Below are 13,523 nucleotides of genomic sequence, written 5' to 3'. Positions count from 1 at the left end.
AATATATGATGTTATCAACTGTAAAGTGCATCATTATTTTCTGTACTATTAACTACAGAAAAATGCAACAAGTAGCCATGACACACCACTAAGTATGTTATATATACTGATTTCAGAGAGGCAAAGGGTGGGGAATGCACATTTTAGAAGGAAAGAAATATAGTATTTGCCTAATCCAATGTATTTTCTCCCCTTTGTTCTTCATACTAGAATAAAGACTTTAATTTTCAGCCTCTGTATTGCTAGGAATAGCCATGTAACAAGTTTTGGCCAATGAAATGTAAGAGAAAAGTATCATGTGACAACTTTTAGGAAACCTCCTTTAAACATAGACAGCAGTTGCAGTTTCTTTCCTCTCCATTTCTCTTTTTCTATCATGCTGCTACCTAGCTATAAATCTGAAGATTCAGATCCTAAAGTCAAGATCTCTATGATGAGCAAAGAATGAAGTAGAAAGAGCCTGGATACTCCAATCATCCTTTAATTCCATAAGAACTGCCAGTCCAGGGGCGCCTGAGTGGCTCAGTCGGTTAAAGCCTCTGCCTTCAGCTCAGGTCATGATCCCAGAGTCCTGGGATCGAGCCCCGCGTCGGGTTCTCTGCTCAGTGGAGAGCCTGCTTCCTTTCCTCTCTCCCTCCCTGCCTCTCTGCCTACTTGTGATCTCTGTCAAATAAATAAAAAAAGAAAAGAAAAGAACTGCCTGTCCATTGATTCTACCACCATTTATTGAAGACTCTTTACTCCCTTATTGAAGACTCTCCCCTCTTTTCCAGATTAAATTCCCTGGCCAATTATCATGATCATTTTCTTACTTACACTCACAACTTCCTTGCCCCTCTCTTGGTTTTTTGGACTCAGCAAAACTGACACCTAAGTTAAGTCCAACTCTCTCTCTGTCCTGGATCTGCACCTATGCAGCTGACCATGACTGGGGAAAAGATCCAAACTTTACTGATTCTCTCACTTGACCACAAATCTCAGATTGGCCCTTAAGACTATTTGACAATCATATTAAATTTTCCTATATTCTACATTCATACATTCTTAACCTCATTCATTTTCTTTTCTTTTTTTTAAGATTTTATTTATTTATTTGACAAGCCGAGATTACAAGTAGGCAAGAGAGGCAGGCAGGGAGAGAGAGGAGGAAACAGGCTCCCCACGAAGCAGAGACCCCCCGATGCGGGGCTCGATCCCAGAACCCTGGGATCATGACCTGAGCCGAAAGCAGAGGCTTTAACCCACTGAGCCACCCAGGCGCCCCAACCTCATTCATTTTCTCATTTTATTAAATTATTCTTTCATACCTTCTTTCTCCTCAAATGTCTATTACCTCTTCTCCTATCCTAACTTTTTAAATTTGCTTTTTCTTTTTTGATTTAAAAATTTTTATTTATTTGACAGAGAGAGAGAGAGCACAAACAGGGAGAAAGTCAGAGGGAGAAGCAGACTTCCGAATGAGCAGGTAACTTGATGTGGGGTTTGATCCCAGGACCCTGGGATCATGACCTGAGCCGAAGGCAGATGCTTAACTGACTGAGCCACCCACATGCCCCTATTTCTTTCTTTTTTTTTTTTTAACTTATTTATTCATTGGGGAGGGGAAGAGCAGAGGGAGAGGGAGAGGGAGAGGGAGACTCCCAAGCAGACTCTGCCCTGAGCACAGAACCCCACGTGGGGCTCAATCTCATGACCCTGAGCTCATGACCTGAGCCGAAATCAAGAGTTGGTTGTTCAACTGACTGAACTACCAGGTGCCCCAATTTTTTTTTTCATAATCACTATGCCCAACATGATTTTTGAACTCATGACCCCAAGATCAAGAGTCACATGCTCTGCCAACTGAGCCAGCCAGGTGTCTCTAGCCTCATTTCCTGCTGATGACCTTCTTACTTCACTGAGAAAATTGAGTTAATTAGAAGAACACTTCTTTGGACACCCACCACCATATCACTTACCAGCAGCTGCACTTACATACTCTGTCTTTTCCTAGCTACCACACGTGAACTATTCATGCCCTTATGTAAAGCAAATCCTTCCTCGTATGCACCACGTTTCATCCCATCCAGAACCATCTTCCCTCTCCCCAGTAATTCTGTCTCTTCTCTTTTATACCATAAACATTTCATCATTTCTTGAAACATTCTCCTCAGTTTATAAGCATGCTGTCGCTTCTCCTATTTTGTTTTATTTTATTCTTTTTAAAAGTTTATTTATTTATTTGGTAATCCTTACATCCAACGTGGGCCTCTTCTGACTGTACCAGCCAGGCACGCCCATTTCTCCTTTTTTTTTTTTTTTTTTTAAAGATTTTATTTATTTGTTTGACAGAAAGAAACGCAGGGAGCCCAATTCTGGGCTCAATCTGAGGATCCTGGGATCATGACCTGAGCTAAAGGCAGACATTTAACAGCCGAGCCACCCCAGTGCCTTCATTTCTCCCATTTCAAAAAATAAAATGTATCTTAACTCAATTTATCTCACCAACTACTGCCCCATTTCTTTGCATCAATAATCGTCTAAAGAGAAATCTAGGATATACTGTCTCTAATTTTCCCATTCTCTCTTCAACCCATACGGGCATGCTTTCTATCCATGGCTCCACCGAAACTGCTCTTCCAAGGTCACCAATGTTCTCCATGTTGCTAAAGCCAATGGTCAATTCTCAGACTTTATGTTATTTGACTTATCATGTGACACAATTGATTACTCAGTCTAATACACTTGTTTCTTTTGGTTTTCAGGACACCATACTGTCCTCCTACTTCATTTGTGTACTCCTTCTCAAATTCCAGTGCTGGTTCCTCCTTCTTTCCTAAGCTTATTAATGGTGGAGTATCCCAGGACTCCAACTTTGGTCTTCTTTTCATCAACAGTAACAACCTCATTCAGTTTCATGGCTTTAAAATGTCATCTATTTACAATCAGCTCCTAGACCTTTATCTCTAGCTCAGTGTTTTCTCATGAATTGAAGGTTTGTATTTCCACATATTTACTTAATTTCCTCACTTGGATATTTAACAGATATCACAAACTTAACATTCCAAAACCGAATTCTTGGTCTCCCAAAAATCGGTTCAGCCCATAGCCTTCTCTGTCTTAATTTTTTTATTTCAGCTGTTCAAGCTAAAAACTTTAGACTCCCTCCTCTCTCTTAGGAATGCTAGTTCTGAAACATGTTGGGATGTTTCTGAAAAAATGATTCCATACTACAGAGTGGCCGCAAAGTCCCTGAACGTAAGACTTAAAACAGTCAATTAAAGATTTAAAAACAACTACCAGAAACTGCTTTAATGACTTTCAGCCATTAGCACTGAAAGTTATCCAGGTGAACATAAAGGAGAAAAACTGTGCAGATATTAGAGGAATTCATGCAAGTAACTCCTTGGTACCGTGCTTAAAGACTTTTGGCCCCTTTGTATTTCCCTAGTTAGATATTTTCAACATCACTGGAGTCTTCCTTAACTCCTCTCTTTTTCTCTCACTCCAATAAATTCCTTTGGCTCTATGTTCAAAGTGTAACTATAGTATGACCATTTCTCATAACCTCTATTGTTAGCTCACAGATCCAGGCTCCCATCACCTCTTGCCTAGAATGCTGCTAGCATTTTTTAATGTGTCTCCCTTCTTTTATCTTTGTCCCCCATGCTATATTCTCCACACAGCTGCCACAATGACCCTTTTAAAATGTAAAGCAATTACGTCACCCCTTTGCTCAGAGCCCTCCATTGAGTCCTCACATTAGAGATGATCTGGCTCTATTACCTCTTTACCTTACCTGCTCTTCTTTCCTTCCTCACTGTTTTCTTCAGCATGCCAGGCATTTTCTCACCTTAGGGCCTTTGCATTGATTGTTGCCTCTGCCCGGAATACACTTCCCCCCAGATTTCAACATGGCTAACTCTGTCCTCTCATAGGTCTTTGATCAAATGTCCCCTTTTCAATGAAGGTTTCTCCTAACATACATATCCGTATGTCCTGCCAGGAAAACAGAAACGACTATTCCAAACAGAAGAAATGTAATTCAGGGAATTGTTTACACAGGTGATGGAACTATCGAAGAGCCAAACAAGGGAGAACATGAGGCAACTCAGACATCTGAGTCAGCAGGAGTTGCCATCACCCCTGGGGCTGAGCCGTGCAGGAAGTAAGTGGTGTTACCAGAGCTCCAAAGCTGGGGCAATCCAGTGGGATCTGAAACCACTGAGTTGAGCAAGAGACATGGAGCAGGAGCTGCCACCAGGAAGGGAAAAGCAGTCAGATCAGAATGGAAGTAGAATCAAAGTAGAAGTGCCAGAGATCACGCCCCAAGCTGGTGAGGGGGCAGATAAATACCACAACTTGCCCTCCAGTCCGCCACTGTCTTCCATTAACTGAACCTATCTAAAGGCCGGAAGTCAAGAGAACTTAGAAGATGTTGTTCCTTATGAAATGGCAAGGCAGGGAAGCCAGGGAAGGGATCTAAGAGAAGCTGGCAAAAGCTCAGCCTACCACCCTACCTAAAATTGTAAGATCCCAAGCCCCATATCTATCACATACTATCAGTACCCCTTACCCTGATCTTTTTCTTATCTGTCAGAATTCCTAGTTGTAAGCAACAAAAATCTATTTTGAGTATAGAAGAGAAGTTTGAAATGAAAACATATTGAGTAGCAAATAGAATTGTAGGAAGTCTTAAGAACTGAGCTCAGTTAAAAAGTGGCAATAAGTGGAAAGCTAGAGGGGCACCTGGGTGGCTCAGTGGGTTAAAGCCTCTGCCTTCGGCTCAGGTATGATCCCAAGGTCCTGGGATTGAGCCCCGCATAGGGCTCTCTGCTCAGCGGGGAGCTTGCTTCTTCCTCTCTCTCTCGGCCTGCCTCTCTGCCTACTTGTGGTTACTCTCTGTCAAATAAATAAATAAAATCTAAAAAAAAAAAGTGGGAAGCTAGAAAGAAAGCAGGACCAAAGCTAAAGCATGCCGCAGAAACTTGCTGTGTTAAATACAGATCCATAGCTGCTTTGTGTGTCATGGACACAAGACTCCACTGCTGGAACGATGACCACTCTGTCCATGAAAACTGGGTATCACTGCTGCCACTACTGCCACCTGTGTCCAAAAATAGGTTCTCTGCTGCCATGGCCCTCAGGATCAGTGGCTCCCTACCCAAAATCCAAGGCAAATGCATCCAAACACCTGAGTCCAGGTATGCACATGTGGACTAGGAAAGGTTACATGCTATTTTCAGGTTGCCTGATAAGAGGGGATCTACACCTCTCATCAATATTCATTAAATGGTAATTTCCAAACATACAAAGGAGATTCACATGCCAGGTTGCCAAAAAATTACAAATGTTCTTGATATATTTGCATATATCCAAAATTCTATGACTTTTTTCTCTTGGCTACCCTTTACACTATCTTATCCTTTTAGAAGAGTCCAACGGGAACTTCAAGACTCAGCTCAACAGTTACTTCTTTCTTTTAATGTCCTCCCTGCCCCCACCCCACCAGGGGTGTTCCTCCATCAGACTTTCCTTTGCAGCACTGCTGTGTATTACACAAGTTTCTACTACACCACTATTAAAAAAATAAAGAAGTAAATCATATATACCTACTATGTGGTGGATAATGTGCTAAGTGCTTCACAGGTTTCACTGAATCTTTAATCACCCCTACAGTGTAAGTACTAACATTTTCTTTGTGTTGCATATGAGAGTATTGTACTTTACAGAGGACACTGTAACTTTTGCATGATGTATACCACTAGAAATTGACAAGAATAAAATATGAAGCCCAGTCCATCATACCCCAGAATCTAAATTTTTAACTGTATAAGAGATCTATAGCTTTTAAAAAAGTTTGTGTGTGTGTGTGTGTGTGTGTGTACACACACTTAGAGCATAGAGTAGAAAAACGTTGGTAATTACTGAAACTGGTTAAAGGTATTCAAGGATTTGTCATGCCATTCTCATAATTTATTTTTTTATAAAGATTTCATTTATTTGTTTGAGAGAGAGTACAACATATGTAGGGGCAGAGGGCCAGGGAGAAACAGGCTCCTCACTGAGCACGGGGCCCAACACAGGGCTCGATCCCAGGACCCTGAGATCATGACATGAACCAAAGGCAAACGCTTAGCTGACTGAGCCACCCAGGCACCCCTATAATTGTATGTTTTTAAAGATTTATTTATTTATTTGTTTTATTTTTTATTTTTTTAAAGATTTTATTTATTTATTTGACAGAGAGAGACACAGCGAGAGAGGGAACACAAGCAGGCAAAGTGGGAGAGGGAGAGGCAGGCTCCTTGCTGAACAGGGAGCCCAATGTGGATCTCGATCCCAACCTGATGCAGGACTTGATCCCAGGACCCTGAGATCATGACCTGAGCCAAAGGCAGACACTTAACCAACTGAGCCACCTAAGGGCCCCTTTATTTGTTTTAGAGAGAGAAAGCATGCAAGCGGCTGGGGTGGGAGAGCCCCGGGAGAAACACAAGAAGAGAGAGAATCTCAGACAGACTCCATGCTGAGTGTGGAGACCACACAGGGCTCAATTGCAGTACACTGAGATCAGAACCTTAAGTGTCTAACTTAATTGACTGAACCACCCAGGTGCCCCTTATTCTCATAACTAAAAAAAATTAAAACCCATACGTACATATGTCCTTCTGAACTTTTTTTTTCTGAAATATTTTTAAATAAATCTTGGATATCATATATTTTACTCATTAATGAGCAGAAATTTATAGAATTCATTCTAGGATCTCACCATTAAAATAACTCAGTTATGCTCAGTTTCTACTTAGTTTCCCAGTACTAACTGTGGAAGAGAAATCAGATTGGCCCATCTTTGGTTAGGGCTCCACTAGTCAAACAACTGTACTAGGTGGCAGGAGTACATATGACTGCCTATACCCATCACTTCAGAAAACTAAATTCTCTCTCTTTTTTTTAAGATTTTATTTATTTTTTTGACAGACAGAGCACAAGTAGGCAGAGAGGTGGACAGAGAGGGAGGAAGGAAGCAGGCTCCCTGTGGAGCAGAGAGCCTGATGCGGTCCTCGATCCCAGGACCCTGGGATCATGACCTGAGCAGAAGGCAGAGGCTTTAACCTACTGAGCCACCCAGGCAGCCCCAGAAAACCAAATTCTAAAGGAAATCATGACCCAGGTAGATATCCCAACTTTTGCCTAAGAGATACGGGTTTTATTTTTCTCCTAAACTCATTAAATGTTTTTTGGTGATGAACACAATTGGGTTTGTTGATCATAAATAAGACTGCCCCTATAGTTACTTGTCATCTGATAACATTTCCCTGGTACATTTAATTTCCTTGTATTAATTGAAATGATGCAAATGGCTTTAACAAATAAACTCTAAATTCTCAGTGGCTTAGCAAAATAAGAATATATTTCTCATGTGTCACTAAAATAAGGTATTCCCAGTCAGGCCCAGTAAGGGACCCAGGCTATACCCTACTTGGAGAACTTTGTGCTCAGCAAATAGACGAGAAAAGATACCAGGCAGATGATGTGGAAAGTTTTTAATTGATCAGACTTGGAAGTGGCATACATTGCCTCTATCCACATGCCGCTGGCCATAATTTAGTCATATCATGATACTTAACTGCAAGAGGAATTCTTGGAAAAACAGTGTATCTATGTGCTCTGAAGGAAAAGGAAATAGACTTTGGTTAACATATAATAGTCTCCAATGTGGTCTATTCAGAAGATTCCTAGGTATCTCTTTTCTCTTTTCTTCTTGCATATAGAAGACACCCATTCAGGGCGCCTGGGTGGCTCAGTGGGTTAAGCCTCTGCCTTCAACTCAGGTCATGATCTCAGGTCAGGGTCTTGAGATCAAGCCCAGAATCGGGCTCTCTACTCAACAGGGAGCCTGCTCCCCCCCCCTCCGCCCCCCACCTGCCTCTCTCCCTACTTGTGATCTCTCTCTGTCCAGTAAATAAATCTTAAAAAAAGAAGAAGAAGAAGAAGACGACGACAACACCCATTCCCCTTCCAAGGAAACAAAATGAAACAAAACAAAGTTTCATGCAGAGACTGAATCGGGAGGAAGTTGATATTGACATACTAACTTGTAGCCTACCAACATGATCCAAAAAGACAAGCTTTATGTCCCCCACTGCCATCAATGTATACATGCAAATCATAATGGTCGAATAGGGGCAGATAAGGAAAGGATTCGAGATGCACAGCTATCAAAACTCTTGGCAATTTTGAAGTTTTGTTGAGCAGATAGCATGCGAAGATCTTTACCTTGATTAGACCCTGATTCTTCTCTCCAGTAGAAAGTCCCTTGTCCATTATTCTCTGGTTTCTAGACCCTGCCCTCTGGGTGGTACTTCATTGTCCAGTATGTTCCATACATGTAACTGCCCTGTGCCCTTCTTGGGAGCTGCTCAGTTTTTACTGTTTTCTCCTGATGTGCAAGTTTGGGCTTATAATTGTGTTAATAGTTCAGTTCCTTCAAAATCACGGTACCTTTCTGTTTCATGTGCTTTTCAGTACCTTTCATGTGTGGGTCGCCACACCTAAAGGTCCTTCTTAGGCATAACTCTCAAGCCTCATTTATTTTTTGCTTCCTTGCCTCTCCTAGTAAATGGTCTTCCAATTAAATGCAGCTACTGAGTGACCCTCCCTGATTTCTTGTGGAGCAGGGATGAGCTGTCCCCCTGAGCTATTTCCCAGTCACACAAATTGTTAGCAGATAAATGGTTGTGTTTTAATCTACTACATTGGAGGTCATTTGTGACACAGCAATAGATAATATATTATGTTATGTCATTATATTTTCTTTTAATTAGCCAATTACCTTCAGGGCACCTGGACTTTGAGTTGGAAGGCCATACCTATAATCTGATTTTTGCCTCAGAAGTAACACTATAGCAACCCTGCTAATATTTAGGCAGAAGCAACATGTATAAACCACAACTATCCTGAACAAACTTAGAACATAACAGTTGTTTTGTTGCTCAGAATTTTTTCTTTTTTTTTCTTCAGTCTTTTTTTCCTGTTCCATAGGGTTTAGAAGCAGCTGACTTTTACAGATGGTGATTTCTGACTTTTTGCAGATGGTGATTCTTTTTTGAACACATTGGTTTCTTGGGATAGCGTGCTGAAGGTAGTCACTATTACTTTACCAGTCACTTCTACCAGTGCTACAGTTTCAGAGTTTAAATGCTCTTCCTTCAAGGTATTGCGGGAGCCAGTTTTGCCCTGTGTTTTACATGTAAATAACATGATTCTCTGTTTCTAGCCTCTGATACCAGTTTCCTCATTGCTTGATGCTCAACTGCTAAGCCAATGTCACATATTCTCAATTGTTATTTTTGACAGTACCCCACTTCCAATAAGAAATATTCAATGCTCAAAAATAAGCAAAATTTATTTCTTACTCACATAAAGCCTAAAGTAAGTGTTCTTAGTTGGAGATGGGGGTGGGCAGTTCTCCTCTAAGCTAGTTCTGTCTTGTGCCTCTACTCTTTTTATGGTAAGTTTTCAAAGTCACCATGTTCTGAGTCAGGTGAAATAGCATGAAAGATCATATGCAGGAGACTTTCAGGGGCCAGCCCTGGCAATTAAGCACATCCTATTAGCTAAATACATTCTATTAGCTAAAACTCAGTCACATAATTATACCTAACTGCAAGGAAGGCAGGAAAGGTTGTATGATCTAGCTGTGTGCCCAGGGGAAAAAAAAAATGAAGAAAAAACAAATTTTCTGAGAAGCCAGCCAATCTGTGCTACACTAGGTCACAGAAGTAACAAGTTATACTCAGTTTTCAGTTATTCCCTCACTAAGAATAAAGGCAAATTTGTGGATAATATAAATGTCAGTGATCTAAAAAGCATTATGCATGAACTTTAATAGGTATTTTCTCTCTACGTTTGAATATGTATGTCACTGGTAGTCCTAGAAGAGCCCTCTCCCCAAATTCCTGTAAGGCTGAGCAACTGATCGGTTTCATAATTTTGTCACCCCTCAGCAGTTCTTCCTTTGGTAACACTGGCAGACTAATCTAAAGTACTTCACCTTTCGAGTCTTCTTTGAATCTAAATATTCTATTCCAATAGACTTCCCTATTGGTTTGGAGGCTAAATGAAAAATAAAAATAAGACGCAATAAAAAAAAAAAAACCTAATCATTGTAGGATCAGAAATCATCTAGCCCACTTCCTTTAACTTTCAAAGGATTGTTTTGTGCTTCTACCATACTGTGGGTGCCGGCAGTTAATATGCACGAAAAGAATATATTCAAGATATGCAAAAGAAATCAGTTCTGGATAATGAAGAGTTCACCATACCAAAAAAAAAAAAAAAGTATTATAAACATTTTTATAGCTAATTCAGTTTTGAAAACTTGTTTTCAAAGTGTGATTGTCACTGTTCTATGCAGAATTAAAAAAAAATGAGTAATATGATAAAAGCTGTCAACAGTTTTTTCCTAACAGATTAGGCTTGTCCTTTTAAATTCTTAAAACCTAATCATGAGAGAAGCTAGCAACTTTGTTTGCTGAGCCTTCTTTTTTCTCATTGCTCGGGAGTTTCACTAAGACTGTACCTCTTTTCAGCATTAAAGAATTGAGCAAGAGTCAATAGATTATATTACCAGAAGGAATATTAATTTCTGGAAGACATCAAGATTCCAAAGCTTGCCTTGAAATCATCAGTTAGTCACGTGGCTCAATTGCAACAATTGAGGAAAGCAGGATGGAGCTATCCCATGCCACTAAAAGGCTTAGCATACTAATGGCCCTTTGACACTACCAGCCATTCAGAAATCAGACTTTGTCATGCTGAAGAATAGAGCACTCACCCCCAACAGGAAGCATTGGAGAGGCAAACGTGACAGTAATTCCCTGTCAGATGAAACTGAGGTATTGTTTTGGATTCCATCATATGTGAAAAGAATTACCCAGTCATAAATTTAAAATATTCTTTCTTTACCTGCTAGCCACTCCTTGTTAGAGTTAAGTATCTGTAATGGGTAAAGGTCAACAATTTTGAGAATCTAGGTGTTTTTGAGCAGGTTGTGAAAATTGAGATATGTCTACCTGCTACATTTTGATAATTTAAATATTGCTAAAGATTACAACTGTCTAAGGAAAAGTGATCAAGATTCAAGTGTTTTCTACCTTTCCATAGCTAAGAGAAGACAGAAGATTGGTGTGAGAAAATAAAGCAAAGTGGGAAATAATCTGCTTTAGAGTTATTTTTCTCTGTATTTATGCAACTTTAAATGACCTTCTGTTAACATGCAACAAAACACTAGAAACAATTCAGCGGAAAGCCAGCATAAAAACTCAGTAATGGTCCATGGAAACTTGGGGAGGTGGGGAACTCACACATTAACACATCAAAACTAATTTGAAGAGGATTTAATTGATCCGTGGGTTGTCAAAAGAAGACTTCAGCTCCTAAATTACAAGTGGTGTCTGCTCATTACCTTTTTTCTTTTAAAAATAGAGTGCAGAGATATAATCTAGTGTTTCATCTGTTTATATTTATTTATTATTTTCCACTTTCTGTATTCAGTACCTTATTTTGTCCAATTATCTTGTGTCTGAATCATTTTTCAAAGGGGGAAATATTTATTTCAGGGAGATTATCTCTTGTTCCTTGAAAGAGGAAAAAACAGGTTCAAATCAGGGAGACTTCATCAAAGAGAGTTGTAATCCCTATTGTGTCTGTGTATTCTTCCCATCGGTTTAGAGAATGTGATAAATATCTCTTTGAATCAAGCACTGGCATTTACTTTTTCAGGCTCCAACAATTTAAATGTGATGCAAAAATAGGATATTCAGATACAGTAATTTACTACATTGAGTTGCTTTTCAGTGTGAAACACTACTTGTAGTTCTTTTTAAAATGTTCCTTTAAAAAAAAATGTCCCTTTTTGCTGGAAGTAGATTAATTTTTTTCTATAATTTCGATTTTATAACTATGTTTTTTGGGGAAAAGAAAAATAAAACAAGATCATTCTTTGTGATCCAACACATTTCACTGAACGCAAGAAATGAATAGCTGAAAAAGAAAAAGAAGCCTTTTAAAGTTTCGTTTAGCATGGAAAACCTTCCCCAAGATCCTCAGCTCCAGCTACATCCTCTCACAAAAAGATATTTTAGAGTTTTTGAACAGTAACTGGTTTATAGCAATATAGAATTTATTTTTCTTCATTGCTTAGTTCCCACAAATTTTTAAAAGATTAATTTTAAAATTGTAATTTGGTTGTCCTGATCCTCTTGCCAAGTTCCACATGGTTTTAATTTAATGTTCCCCAATTGGTATCTTTATTACTCCATGCTCCTCTCATGTTGAGGTATACTGGGTCATTATAGCTTTCTTTTCTAAACAAAAAGAGTGATAAAAGTCATGAATAGATCTGAAATGATCAAAATGTTTTATTTAAAGTTTTTCTTTTCTTAATTTCAAAGACTATAAGGGCAGTGTTCTTAAGGGAGGGGAAAAAATGTATATTTTAAGGGATAACATTATCCAGGAAGATAGATACATGTCATAAATTTTGTTTTGTTGTCCTGTAAGAGAGGGAAAAAAACACCTTATTTTAAAATTAAAGTTGATATTGTGATATTTATGAAAGCTGGGGCTTACTCATTTTCTAGTAAGCATCTGTAAACATTTAAAATGTTATAAAATATTTGTAATAAAGGAAAAATATTGTCAAAATACCCATTAGATTATGAGATACACAGTCTTTTGGGATAAAAAATTTATTTCAGCTTTATCCTTGATTTTTTTGATATGTTGAAATGAGTTCTTAGTAACTATGTTTTGCTGACCTTACCAGTCTATAATTGACTTTTTAAAATACTTTCTTTTTAGAACTTGGATGTACAAGAGAAATGGTAAATGAACATTTTAAAAATTCTGATCAAATGCATTCTGTGACATTCTATCCTGTGTTTTCCTTCCTTGTTCTGTGATTTCCATCAGGTGCCCAGGCACCCTGGGCAAAGTTAAGAGCTTCATTTCACAAGAGAAACTGTTCTCAGTGACACCCATTCTGAGTACTGTGCTTTCAGTACTGACTTTCTTTTCTGCTGGGATGATTTACCCCACCCCTCAGCCCACCCAGCACTTGACCCAAAAGAAAAATGTGGCCAGTCTCTTCTTGGAGTACCAATTTTACTCTAGGATAAATACATTGAAACCTCATTTGACATTAAAATTATAGATATATGATGGAATACAATTCAAAACTCATAATGTTTTATTTCAAACATAAGACGTCAAAGAAACTTTAAGACTGTGAGAGAGCCTGCCAAGTTCATTCTGCAGTTAGGGTGCTTAAGCAGAAAAGTGTGAGAAACACTGAATTAACACTCAGAAAGGTGCCATTCTTTTTTTTTTTTTTTCCTATCCCTGGCTTAATAGTAGTTTTCTGTATATACCATTCTCTTCGATGAGTTTCCCTTACCCAAATTCTTCTATCTCTGAAAAAAACCCAGGGCTCTGAAGCCGGGACTTTTGAACAAGAGAAGATCTGGAACCAGAATGAA

This window comes from Lontra canadensis, unplaced genomic scaffold (assembly GCF_010015895.1).
Source record: "Lontra canadensis isolate GAN:19392208 unplaced genomic scaffold, GSC_riverotter_1.0 scaffold5, whole genome shotgun sequence".
In the NCBI taxonomy this organism is placed as follows: Eukaryota; Metazoa; Chordata; class Mammalia; order Carnivora; family Mustelidae; genus Lontra; species Lontra canadensis.
Note: the sequence above shows the minus strand (reverse complement) of the source record.